The following is a 14,383-nucleotide window of genomic DNA, read 5'->3' as shown; positions in this document are numbered from 1 at the left end:
CAAGAAGAATAGACCCTAGCAGGGTTGGTCTTGAGCGTGCCTTCTCTCCTCGTGTTCTTTATACACTGATTAATCGGAGGGGGACGTGGGCATGGACTTTCCAATGGAACGCCTTGGAGAGCAGTAAGAGAGCAGCAGAGACTGCAATTTGCTGCTTTCATGAAGGTCGGGTCAGCATTTCTATTGAAATCCCAATTTCCGTGGTTGTAACTTGGATGTAATTTTACTCCAGGCTAAAACTTGCCAAAGCCAAACAAGGACTTGTTTTTATAAGGATACTGCCACTGCCGCGTGTTTTTTTTTTGTTTGTTTGTTTGGTTGGTTGGTTGGTTAGTTGTTGTTTTTTTTTCTCTCCTAGAAAACCAGCTGTCTGCAAACATGAGCCCCTAAAACAAACAGGCAGCTCAGGAAGGCTTTGCATGTTTCAGAGATTGATTAGGAAGGCTAGCCCTCGCTGCAGTTATCATTTCTCCTCTCTGAGCGACAGAGGTATTAGTTTTAGAAGACTAAAAATTCAGTCCCCGTGCTGCGTATATATACCTAATATGTGGTATCTGTAGAATGGAGTCACAAGAACTTTGAGGTCTTTAATGATTCTTAGACACGTACATTAGTATCCTTGCTATATGGACTCTTGCATCTAGAAAGACAGAATTAGAGGAAATAGTGTTGGAAGAGCAACATGAGGAATTTAGGTACAACTGAAGACTTTTCTGAACGTTGACATAAGCTACCAAGGGAGTCTGTAATTCTCTTCTGAGAGTCTTTACAATAGGGTAGATTCCTGTTGAAGTTTGGAGCCAGAAGGGAAAGAGGAAAGAAAATTAGAAAACGTCTCAGAGGTTGCTTCAAAACCTGTGTGTTCTTTGTACTCTGCAGATGATCTTAAGCAAGGAGATGCCAGTGGTGTCTCGGTTATTTGAGTCCATACTCTTGATGGCTCTGTGACAAAATAGGCTATAATGACTTGTGCTGGCATTATTCCACCACAAAGGTTTCTTGTGAAGTGTTCCGTTCTGTTGTTCTGTCAGTCATGAGTAACGCTTGGTGTGATGGCAGTGATCCTCCTGGACTCGATGGTGGAGAAAGGAGGAACTGGTATAAATGAAATTAAAACAGATGCATGCTACCTAGGAGACTTAGTGACAGTGTCATACAAACACATTGTTACAAAGACTTTTTTTGAAAGCTTCAGAATGCAGGGGGAGATACGATTTTTGGGAAAAGCAGTGAAGAATTAGAGCTCCTCGTTCAAAGATGGGAACTTTGTCCTGCAGTTGCTAATTGCCAAACTCAATTTTACTGCATTGGAATTACTTTGCTTGATGCACTTTGGCACTTTTAGTAGAAGCAATATTTTTTCCCTTAAAATATTGATTGTAGGGTGACTATACATCCATATATCAGGAATGAGAGACCCTATATATTGTTACAGTTCTAAGGGGAACCAAGACAGAGAACAGAGTATTTTGCCTCTAGTTGGAGATCGAAGCTCCATTAAAATAATTTTGAAATACAACATGGTGCAATATTAAGTAAGATACTTTGAGTAATGAATTTTTGATGAAACTGTATCAATGCATTTCATTTATTTGTCAGCAATTTAAAATGACAATCGCTGAGCAGTTACTAACAATCTAAAAGTTTGCAGGTGTAACCAATTCTGTATACGTGTTTTGAATTCTAATACATTTCTTGCTAACAATTTACTGCAAATGGTGCAGTAGGTGTGAAATGTTAGGGAATTGCTTTCTTTAAAATGGTAGTATTTGTTTAAAGTTACTCTGCATGTACCAAATGGAGTATAAACTAGTAGACAGTACATTGTACAGGAAAGGTGTTCCCAATAATCATTTGTGATGTTATTATCCTCTTGTAATTGTTGGCAGATATTTTCCAGCTTATTATCAAGTCATTCTCATTGCATCATTCATTGAGTAAGCATTTTTGAGTACCGTGGGTTTTAATGCAGGCATATCCTTTCTCTAAATGTAAGACAGACATGTTCTCCAAATGTTTTATTGAAAAAATGCTTTGGTGTCGTCAGTGTTTATAGCACTGGCAGAGTCTGTAGAGACACTGGGTAGAGTTTATTGATGTCCCTATTTCTGACCAGATGCTGTTGTCAACATATGTCCCAGGAATATCCATCAAGCCAGTTAATGTCCCGGGAGGAATGAACAATTAGCAAAATTAATTTGGAGATATGCTTGATTAAAGTCATTAATGGTCACGTGTAAAACATTTGTATTTCCATAGATATGTTTGATTTTTACATATTTTGGACTTAAAGCAGTAACTCAGACTTAGGATTTCCAAGTACCAACACCAGTAATCAAAGTACTAGGTCTTTCATAGGCCACCAGTGTCAGCATTTCTCCATGACAGTGGAATTGTGAACAGAATCCAGATTTAACAATTGGCTACCTATTTTTTTCCTTCCATGAACAATAAACAAGAACAAAGCATAAATGTTTACCATTGACTTTAATAGCAGTATATATCAATAAGCCTTGGGAAAAAATTGTTGCATACGTATTTCTTTGAGTTAAAGATTACATTAGCTATGATGTCTTTACTCTTGTATTAATATTTGATTTCTTTAACATGATTGCTTTCAAAGTGCAGTACTGTCAATATATTTACTAATTTGCTTGAGAAAGAACATTTACATGAGTGCATTTATCTTCCCACATAACTGTCAATAGTGCATTGTTCCAGAAATCTATTTTTATGTAGATGTAATTTTCATGTAAAAATTAACCTTTCTTATAATTCTAGTGTGAGATGAAAACCATTCTTGTTCATCTGATTTCTGCTTTCTCTTCATGCAATCATGAGATGGGGTTTTTTTGGAGTCAAATATAATTAAGCTGAGTCATTTTTTTTTTCCTTTAAAAATTTGTGGGGATAGAGTAGCTTGTTCAGATTAATTCCCTAAAAATTTCTGTCTTTAGCCCATATCCCCTAGTTCTAGTTGTGGTATTTACAGAGCAAAGACTTATGGACTGTTGACTGGTGGTTTCTCACATTAGAACAGGAAATGCAGAGAAGACCAAAGCAAAACTTGAACTGGAAGAAGCAGAAATGCATGTTCTGATCTCCCTTGGTTACAAAATGCTAAGTACAGTTTTAGGTAAATTTCAAAACAAAGTTCTTCTATGAATGGCTTTATGGGTACATCTCTTTGGGGTTTGGAGTTAACTAAACTGTAACTAGTAATCTCGCAGGACCAACCACAAGGACACACTCTGGAAGATAAAGGATTGCGTTGAGACTGCCCCTTGGCCATGTGTTTAAATGGTACTTGGGTTAACATTGGTCAGGGTTAGGTTTTTGTGGATCTTGGCAAGAGAAAAAATTGTATTTTAAGACTATTTGAGCATCCTCTCATTTTGACACATGTCAATTAGATAATTGTTTGGTAACCATAAGTTTTATGGTTTGTTTTTGGTTTTAATTAAGGCTTCAGAGTGACTCGCATAGAGTTGTAGCTGCAACAGGTGGTATGTTTTGTGTTGTGTGATGTTCATAAAAGTCTCATTTCCCTGTGTTTAGAAATCACGACCATGTTGTAGTTATTTTTCTAGAAATATAAAATGTAACTGTAAAAATAAGCTGCTTCTCTTTATCTCTATGATTCACTTCTCCAGAAAAGACTTGCAGACCATATGCAGTATCTCTTGGCTCTTAATGCATTTTTTTTTCTGTCCTAACTGTCAACTTAGTATAAAAATAATTGGTTCTAATTGTTTTCTTGTAGTATAGCTTTCCCCCTGGATTGGAAGGTCTGGCATTGCCTCCTAAACATCTCCCAGGGGTTGGTTGATACTCCTGATATGAATGATGCTATTTATTTCACCCTACTGGTAGATTAGTCATAAAAACTCATGCCAAACCAAATTTGGGACAAAGCTTTAAATTAAAAATATATAGTCCCTCCCAAGTTTCAACATTGTTTACACACTGGCTCTCCCTTCTTTTACCCACCCTGAAGTACTCCTATCAGGAAAGCTGTCTTGGAGGATGAAATTTCCTCATAGCTAGTGGGGAACCTCTTCTTCTCCATCGTCTCCTGACCACTCACCACTGGCTTTTTCTCTCCTCTCATTCACTGCTCTTAGTTCAGGTAGCTTTCAGATCACGTACACTCCTTAATCCCTTTCCTTGGTCCCCTAGCCTAATGCCTCCAGAATACCACTCTGGTTTTTGCTCTTTTATGTTTTTGATACAAACCATGACTCACCTCATGAGCATTCAGGGTGGTACTAGTGATATGTCTGTTATCAAAGGAGCCAAAAGCTATACATTTTTAAGTGAGCTTATATGCAATAAAAAAAACCCAGGACCAGAAAGCTCTCCAGCCCTTGAAAATGCTCTGAAGTTCCCTTCAGAATACCCATGAATGTCTCCACCTACATGAAAGATAAATAATAGTTGTCATTTGTCCATATTTAAATAAGTTGAAATATTTTTTAATTATAGATTATGCCAATGATAATTCATCGTGTTGATTTTCTTGTATTTTTGTTGCACATATGCAGAATTTTATTCCATTGTGGGTCCAGTAGACTTTTGTGGGCTAACTTTGATATTCGATTATCATTTATACTGTAGCTTATTTGAAGGAACATGCATTCTGAATTCTAAGCCACTGACTTAAAAGAAAGCTTTGCAAATACAACCCTTCCTTTAGAGCCAAGAAACAATCTCTGTGTGTATTCATTCACTTGAGAAATATTTATTGGCTGTCTGCTATCTTCTGGAAATATTTATTGGGTGTCTGCATGTGTAGGGCAGGAGATATACTAGCTAACAACATAGACAAGGTTCTTGTTTTCTAGAGTAGATAGTGGGGAAGGAGCAACACAAAACAAGGAAGTCCATAAATAAATGGGGAAGATAATCTCAGGTAGTGAGAAGTGCTGTGAAGGCCATACTGCGGGTGAAGTGCTTGAGAGTTTCCTGGAGGGGAAGGATGCTACCTGAAAACATTTGCTCAGAGCAAGTATCCCAGAGACAGTGCCTCTCAGAGACCGGGATGGTGAGCAGGACCCCGCCATGCAGAGATGCTGGGGAAAGAGCAATCCAGGCAAAGGGAACTGCATGTGGAAAATCCTTTGGGGGAACGAGAGCACTGTGTTTGAGCAGCAGAGAGCAGTCCAGTGAGTTTGTGGGTCATCCTTCCCAGGCATGGCAAAGAGTTTGGGTTTTATTCTAAAAACGGCGTGGAGCAAGTAGAGAACAGAAAGCAGAGGTGTGATTGCTGTACCTTTGAAACGAACCCACTGTTTGTTCTGGGAAGGCTGGATAATACTAGGGCATGAGCGGACACAGAGAAACCACGTAGAAGACCATTAAAGTAGCCCCGGGGAGAAATGACAGTGATTTGGACTGGGCTGTGGCCGTAAACAAAGAAGAGATATGTGGAAAGAGTCACAATATCAATGTGGGAAAAGCTTTTTGAAATTCTACAAATATAGGAAAATACAAAGAAGAAAATAACAATTTTCTAAAGCTCATACCACCCAAAGTAAAATCTGTTAATATCTTGGCATTTTTAAGGAAAATAATCACTGTATTGTTTTTGATATTTTGCTATGTGATCATATTTACTCAGACAGTGCACACAGTGCAAATACTAAAATCTTCAGCTTACCCTAAATCCCACCACCCAAAAATAACCATCTATAACATTATTAGACTGACAAGCATTGCAGGCATCTTTCTATGCATATATGCAAAGGGACTGATAAATGGATGCATGAATAGAAAGAAATACTTATATAACAATGGCAACAATGGAATCATACTGGAAATGCTCTTTTAAAATAAAAAGCATTAAAATTTAAATTCTTATATTTAACAGCAGAAAAAAATGGAGGTAAGAAGAAGTAAATTATTGTTGAACTTTAAGCAGTTGTCTCTTTACTACAAGAATTATTTCCTAAAAGATCTCCCCTTATGGTTAAAAGAAATGGTTATAAAAAATACTAAGAGGTTTGAGCAGGAGTGAATTGAGATTTTGTGGGACTTGAGAATTGAGAATTTGGGACTCCTCTTTAAGAAAATGGAGTATAATTCAATGGAATATCACACAGCCATAAAAAGGATGAAATCTTGTCATTTGCAAGAACGTGGATAGATCAAGAATGTATTATGCTCAGTAAAGTAAGTCAGACTGAGAAAGATATTTTACTCATGTGGAATCTAAAAAATGAAACAAATGAATAAACAAAAAGCAGAATCAGATCTATAAATACAGAGAACAAACTGAGGGTTACCAGAGGGAAGGGGGTGGGGGGATGGGCAAAATAGGTGAGGGGTGTTGGGAGATACAGACTTCCAGTTTTGGACTGAGTAGGTCAGGGGAATCAAGGCACAGCGCAGGGAATACAGTCAATGGTACTGTGATAACGTTATATGGTGATGGATGGCAGCTATAATTGTGGTGAGCACAGCATAAGGTACAGAGATATTCAATCACTATGTTGTATACCTGAAACTAATGTGACACTTTGTCAACTATACTCAAATATAAAAAACTAAAAAACAAAAAGAACAAAGCCACCGGTAGTGCTAATACCTCTTTGGTTTGTTACCAAAGTAATGATTTAAGAAATTATTAAACTTAAACTTAGAAAAATAAAAAATTTCAAAAAGAAATGAAGTATATTTTACAAATTGTACAGAAGCAAGATCTTATGAAAGCTTTGCTGTGGAAACCCCCGCCCCCCGCCATACACACACCCTGAGGCCTGGGAAAAAGCAAATCATCCAAGTAGGTGAAGGGCCTTGGCACTTAAGTCTCAGTAGCTTTATTGTAAACCCACCTCACACTTGGAATCATTATGTTTTTCAAACTACAAATTCCAATTTTAAATACATTATATTGATTCTGTGTGAGTATTGATATTCAGTGTGTCAGTATACTGAGTATAACACTCTTGTGTTATGCTTTCTCTCCCTTATAATTTTGGTTTACTAGCATTCATGGCTGCTGTGCAGTCTGAGACCACCCTTTGTAGATGATCTGCTTTTTTCTGCCTGGACCCCTAAAAATTCTTTCTTTCTCTTCATAGGTCAGTAGCACAGCTAGGATATATCCAGGTGTTGAATGTTTGGTGTCAAAATTTTCTGCATTACAGTATGCTCTTTAAATTTGCTGATCTTGGGGCGCCTGGGTGGCACAGCAGTTAAGTGTCCGCCTTCGGCTCAGGGCGTGATCCCGGTGTTATGGGATCGAGCCCCACATCAGGCTCCTCCGCTATGAGCCTGCTTCTTCCTCTCCCACTCCCTCTGCTTGTGTTCCCTCTCTCGCTCGCTGTCTCTATCTCTGTCAAATAAATAAATAAAATCTTTAAAAAAAAATAAATTTGCTGATCTTGTGTCCTATCTTTGAATATACTTGCTATTCTATTTGTAGCGATACCTACTTCAGGGACATCAATTATCCTTATTTTGGATCATCTTTGTCTCTCTTCCACATTTATTATTTCTTTATAATTTAATCTTTTTGTTATTTTCATCTGCATTCACAGTGAGTATAAAAATCCTTTCTTCTGTGTCAGTAATTCCATTTTCAGAAGTGTCTGCTCTGTTTCCCGATGTTTCTAATTTACTGATTAATTCTGAAACGATGCTATTTCTTTCCTGGTTGTTTCCTTCAGTCCACAGTCTCTTCATCCCATTCAGTTGTTTCATCATACTGTTGGTAAGCTTCGATTTTTACTGAAACCATTCTTCTAGAGTAGAAAGTTTCTGTGAGGGTTTCCTTCTTTTTCTTTAAATAAGGTTTTTCTGGGTTTAATTCCTTATGCTGTGACCCTTACATTTTATTTTCTTCCCTTCCCTCCCTCCCTTCCTCTCTCCCTCCTTTTCCTCCTCTCTTCAGCTCCCTTTTCCTCCTTTCTTGCATATTGACCATGCTGTTTTTCTTCATCTTGCTGGTGCTTGGGGAAACTCTGCCCAGACATGGTATAAGTAACTTCTTAAATCACTTCCCAGTGCTTTTGGGACCAGTTTGCTTCCTTCTTTCAGATATGTTTTACTGCCTGGGTCTCTTCACTTTTCTGAAGCATGAAGAGATTGCAGAGTAGGATAGAGATTGTAGAGAGAGGCAGCCCAAGCCGTATGCAGTCTTGGTTACAGATTTCCTGGGCTGTGCTTTCTCACATTTTGCTGAATGTCCCCCATTATCAGCCTTCTTTTCACCAAACTGGAGGGAGTGGGTGGGAAATACCAAGAACAACCCTTGTTTTGTTTTTTTTGTTTTTGTTTTTTGGTACTCAACTAAAAGGTTCCAGTTGAGCCAGTAGCTACCCTGGAGATAACCTACAATGTGGAAGGTTTCCTCAGTACTGTGGGCAGCCCTGAGTCTTCAGCTCCACGGAGTCAGCCCTTTGCTCCCATTTTCCCATCTCACATGTTTCCATTAGTAGAGAGAAGAAACAGTTAAGGATATTCACTGACTGTGCTTTTCTCTAAATTTAGGATTAGTAGTGAGAACTTTCAGAATTTGTTGACTCACCTCTCTGGGTAGTGAGAACAGGATTAAAAGCCAAGCAACACTGTGCCTTTTTTTTTTTTTCCTTTTATCCTGCTCCAGAATCTTCTGTTTCTTTCCTTGGTCACTGGTTTTGAAGTTTGTTGATCTGTACTTGCCTTTTCTTGATTTGTTACTGTTGGGTTTTTTGTTTCATTTTGTTTTTTGTGTTTTTTTCCCCTAATGTTCACTGTTCTCTTCACCTTTTGTTAGGAAGTGAAGTTCTGTGAGGCAATTTATATTTGCCATCTTAAATCAGACTCTGGGATATATTTTGGAGATAGAACATAAATGTCTTGCTGATGATTTAATTTGAAAGATGAAGGAAGGGAAGGAGCTATGAATGACTCGTAAATTTCTGGTCTTAGCAACTGGGTAGGTGATGAGCAGATTGGACTAGCGTGGGGGAAAAAAATCAAGAATTCTGTTGGAAGATTTTTAAGTTTGAGAAACTTGACATCCAGGTGGAAATGTCAAGCAGGTGGTTGGATCTACTGGTCTGAAACTCAGGGAAGAGATACTCGGCATGTAAGTGGTATCTAAAGCCATGTGCCCAGATGAGATCGCCTAGGGAGAGAGAATGTAAACATGGGGAATCTTATAATGAATATGCACTAATCAGGATGTGTTCATGTATGAACTCTTTTTAGGCTCAGCACAAACTGTTCTTAATGTAAAAAATGTCTGAAATCTTTCAGTATAAACGTATCAGGTTAATGATTGGTATGAATTAGTGAGAAATGTAAATTAGAGAACATTTTGAAGATGGGAAATTTTAAACTTCTAGGTCTACACAGTAACTAGTAACTGAAGTGTTGCCTTTCAAAGGTCATTGAGATTTGCTTTTAGCTATTAACACTTCAATTATATATAATTGAAAGTGATAAAGATTTGGTTTTAAACAAAACGCTATAAATTATGAGTTATAAAGGCTCGATTTTTTTCTGTTTTCAGAGTGATTCTATATATGCATTTTTATTAAGTCATTTTTATAATTAAAATACAGCTTTTGCTCTTAGAAGATGTATAGTATAAAGACTTTTGTATTTTGAGGTAACATGGTTAGTGAAAAGAACACTGTTCCAGAAATTAGAAAACAGATTCCAGATCCAACCCCTCCAGTAATTATTACAATAATAAAAAAATAACAGTATCAAACACACATAATCCTTTCTTGTGACATGCACTGTTCTAAGCACTTTGCATATATTTACTTTTTTAAGAAGTTGTAGTCACACGGCTTCCAGCTACTTAATCTCTCTGGACTTTAGGCTCCTCATTTGTAAAGCCAATCTTCCCTCTAGCTCTAAAATTCAGCATAATGTATCTTAAATTGTACAATTTATATCATGAAACATAAAAATGTTTTAATGATCTTATTAACCAAAGCAAATGGAAATAGACTCTTTTATAGGCAGGAAGATGAACTGTTATATAACAAGGGTTAACCAGCATAAGGAGTAAATTATGGAGATTTTGGTTGACTAAGACCCCATCACCACAAACATCTTCCCTCGTGCTTTTGCTCATGCTGTTTCAGATTCTTCCCTTTGTTCTAGGTCACGTCTGCCCCTGTCTCCTTGCAGCCAGTCAATTAGAAATTATCCAGCCTTTCTCTGAACTCCCAGTTTTTTGTGCCTTGTTTTTGGGTATTTGCTTACGTATGTCATATTGCCTATGAGCATCTCAGCTATTTGGGGGTAAGGGACAATGATCTTTATGACATCTATTCATCATTTTTTAAATTTAGTAGTCTCTCTATAGACAGAATACATAGAGCGAATGAAATTTAGGCTTATTCTCTACAAAGTGAAATAATTTTATTCAAACTAAAAACATAATATTTTATAAGAGATGTTCACTTGGGAATCAAGACATGAATCCCAGCTGTGTTGTTTATTAGCTTCTAGTGGCCTTCAGATGGGTCACTGTCTTAGCTTCAGTTGCCATCAAACGGCGATATACGTATGTCTGTTCCCTGTGTTACAGAGCCATGAGCGTTGAATGAGATAATATATGTGAAGTACGTGTGGAAAAGAAAAGCGCTGGAACCTGGTAAAACACTTCCATGCTTCTCAAGCAAGATGTGGGGCACATAACCAGTTATCTTCAAACCAATTTTCTGAAGCATCGGGGTTTGTGAACTGCTGCCTTCCCCAAAAACCCACACCCCAAACTCAAACAGATAGTTTTCTGCTTTCTTATTGATTTTGAGTGGATATGATTTATTTAGCACACTTAATGCAGATTACTTCTCAAATCAAAGAAGATGAGCTTCGTAGTAATGTGAGAATGAGTAAAATCCAATGAAAACAGTGTAGTGGATTTCACTACCAAGTACTTAATTTATAGCTTCATTCTTTTTTTAATTATGCTTCTTTATATTAATTCCATGTAATGGTTTGAAGAGTTTTTTCCATTGTGTCTCTGCCTGCACACCTATAAAGGAAATCATAATATATTATGTCAACACAGGAGTGCAGTGTAAGCAATGGATTTGAGGTACCGTGAAGACCTTGGCAGTCACAGCCATGTCTAACCACAGAACATTCTCTGCTTGTTGCAGAGCCCCTGGCACACGGTTTCTCTCTCTCCCACAATCACCGGCATGCAGGCCACGGCCGGTCACCTGCATTGCACACCAGAGGGAATAGCTTCCACTCCGTGGGCCTTGAAGACTGGCCAGGCACTGCATTTTATAGACCGAAGAAGTCAAATGATATAATTGTCACAATCATCCAGGGCTCTTACAGAGAGATTTTGTGTACAGACAGCCCAGGAATCCAGATTTTTAGCCAAATTAAAACAGAACTTAGATTAGCTGGCAAGCCTGACTCCCCCAAATGATAGAAATTTAATGTGTTAAGCTGTTATATGCAATGTAAGAGTAATTGGGATCCCTGACAGTGAACTAATTACTCAGAACTGTTTTATTATGTTTTAAACAAGCAAGCATCACCCTTTCAATAAATAGAAATCTGTACATAAGATCTTGTTGGAAATCCTGTGTCTGTGAAAACAGTACAAATAAAAAATTAGTGACGTATGGTGATTCTTTAAAAAAACAAAAAACAAAAACTGTGCAGGACGTTGTTGTTCATGACCAGTTAAAATAAGAGATCTAAATATTGACCATTTTCATTACTGCATGATATTTCAAAGCGTAAGCCATGGATGTGTCTACAATAGTTAGCATTGGTACCTTAATAGATACTTTGGCTTTATTAACATATGTGGAGACTTATGCACATCCTTTCTACCTAAAAAATGAGGATTTTTTTTTTATTGCTGTATGGCAGTTACTTGCTCAGTTGCTAGGTAACAAGGCAGATCTCTATACCTTTATCTGAACAGGCAGCACATGATTTTTTAGTGACAATTATTTATATCCAATATATGAAAGTATGCCGTATTGATAATGATTAAACTGTTGATTTAGCTCCTGTGCGTTTGCAAAAAAAGTGTGCAGTAATTCGCAAAGCTAGTTTTGTTCTAACCTTTTTCTAAAAGTGCTTATTAATATTCACCCCGAAGAATGATCAGTTTTCTTGCAAAGCAGCAATAGCTAGATTGTTGATTTGATAATCCTTCCAACTGGCTGATCACAAGCAAAAGCCTTGCCACACCTTTCTGACTAATTATACTGCACCTCATCTAAGAAGGGGTGTTTTGTTCTTCAAGGCTGTCCATTCACGTGTTACAGAGTTTGAATTTTGTGAAAATTGTTTTCACTCTTTATATTGCTTGTCATTCCTCATACTATAATCGTTCGGGAGATCGAGCTCTACACTGAGGGGTAGCAGTTGATTTAGAAGGTATTCTTATTTTAAAAAATTAGCCTCTATTGTTTTATTTTTTTGTCTTGTGGCACAGAGCTGAGAAACCACAACAGCATATCATCAATGTTACATAATCAACAATGGTGTCTTGTTAGAGATGTTTTAACAAAAGTTACCATTAAAGAAAAGATCTGCAGTTTAGAATTATAACCAGTGAATTTCCATAGTAAGGAAAGGAAGAAATTATCCCTTTCCACTGTTTGTGGATTTTGCCCATAATAATTGCCTTTCATCAAATGGATTCGTTTACTCAAATACTTCTTCATACATGCCAGGAGCCATGAGAAGTAGCTGTTTATTCCAAATTCATTTCCTCCTTCCATTTATATTGGTAAATTTAAATCATTATTAGATAGAATGTATGCATTGAATTAATAGCTATTTGTGACAGTCTTTTTCAAATAAAGTCAAAATGCTTTTTTATACTGTAGTGGAAAAAATGTATCTGTTGAACTTTGCACTTTCGTGGTAGAATGGCTGTAATTAGTCCGTCAACCATGGGATAATTAGAAATTATGGTACAATATTCTTTATAGCATAAGAAATGTCACAATAGGGAATGTTGATATTCAAGTTAGTCTTAAAATATTTAGTTTATGTATTCAGCCGTAAAAAGAATGAAATCTTGCCATTTGCAGCAACGTGGATGGAGCTAGACAGTAGCGAAATAAGTCAGTCAGAGAAAGACAAATACCATATGATCTCACTCATAGGTGGAATTTAAGAAACAAAAACAAGCAAAGAGGAAAAAAAGAGAGAGAGAGAAACCAAAAAACAGGCTCTTAACTGTAGAGAACAAACTGATGGTTACCAGAGGGAAGGTAGGTGGGGCGTGGGGGGAATAGGTGATGGGGATTAAAGAGTACACTTACCATGATGAAAAAAATAAAATGATAAAAAAAATTTAGCTTATAGGACAGTAACATTAAAAGGTCTTGGAGAATATTTGTTCAGAAATTATTTTTTGATAACAGCAGAAAGAATGCATTCTCCTGTAGAATCAGCAAACACAGAGACAAAAATGAATTATTACCTGTATGTTGTGTGAACTGAAGATAACCTGTCTTTACAAGTCAGCATTCCAAGAAGCTAGTTTGTATAGACAATAGTTTAATATGGAAAATTGCACTTTACTAATACCTACTAATTAAATGCCTGTGTTCAACAAAATACAGCCCTCACTACCTAGAAAGCTATAAAAGCCACATGGAATGATTGATTACTCTGAATTTCTGTAGTCTTGAGTAAACCACAGGCAAGGTATATATTTTATTGACTATGGACTGAAGGCTTAAGCAATTTACAAGGTAATTTAGCAATAATTTATGTGACTCTGCACTACACTGTTCAGTTATCACTGTGGCATTTAAATACCAAAAGTAAAATGGAAATCAACCCTCTGGTTTCCTCTCCACTTTCCATATTCACAGTTGACATACAGGCTTGCCTCGTTTTTTAGAAAACATGCTGTTATATAAATCATCATTTATTATAAAATTTTTCTAATCGTTTCTGTCAGGGAGTCAAAGCAGATGTCTGTTTGCCTTATAACAATATTTCTCTCCTTAAAAAGGGATTTACTGGAAGATTTCAATAGTTTCTTTCTCTCTCTCTCTGTAATTAATGCGAGGAAAAAAACAAACTGTATTTATACAGAACTTTTTAGGAAACTATCCATCCGTCCTGTGTAGCTAGGTATGCTTGTGAATTCCAGTTAGGGTTGATTTACTTTATATTTCTTATTTCCAGTTGGCATATTGTTGTAGAAATGCAGCTCCGTGTGACTGCTCCCTCACTTTGTGTCTTATTTTAAATGCTTATTATTTAAGTGGAATTTCATCATCATGGGTGTCCTTTGTGGTGGTTGTTGCTAAATCATTTTAAAAGATTCTGATGGAAGTCTTTTTTTTTGTTCCTCTGGATCCCTGAGCCAGTCTCCTGTAGAGAAACTAGGTAATCCTCAGTATGAACTCTTATTGTCTCACTTTAAGCCTCTACT

General features: G+C 36.9%; 1 protein-coding gene across 14 annotated transcripts in view; it reads left to right on the top strand.

Moving 5' to 3' along the window:
• ANKS1B (ankyrin repeat and sterile alpha motif domain containing 1B) overlaps window positions 1-14,383 on the top strand; it is a 1,024,648-nt gene that overhangs the window by 882,083 nt on the left and 128,182 nt on the right. The gene's annotated exons all lie outside the window — the stretch shown is intronic.

This window comes from Ailuropoda melanoleuca, chromosome 15, assembly GCF_002007445.2.
Source record: "Ailuropoda melanoleuca isolate Jingjing chromosome 15, ASM200744v2, whole genome shotgun sequence".
NCBI classification, from domain to species: domain Eukaryota; kingdom Metazoa; phylum Chordata; class Mammalia; order Carnivora; family Ursidae; genus Ailuropoda; species Ailuropoda melanoleuca.
The sequence above is the reverse complement of the archived record's forward strand: the minus strand, read 5'-3'. Positions and strand labels throughout refer to the sequence as shown.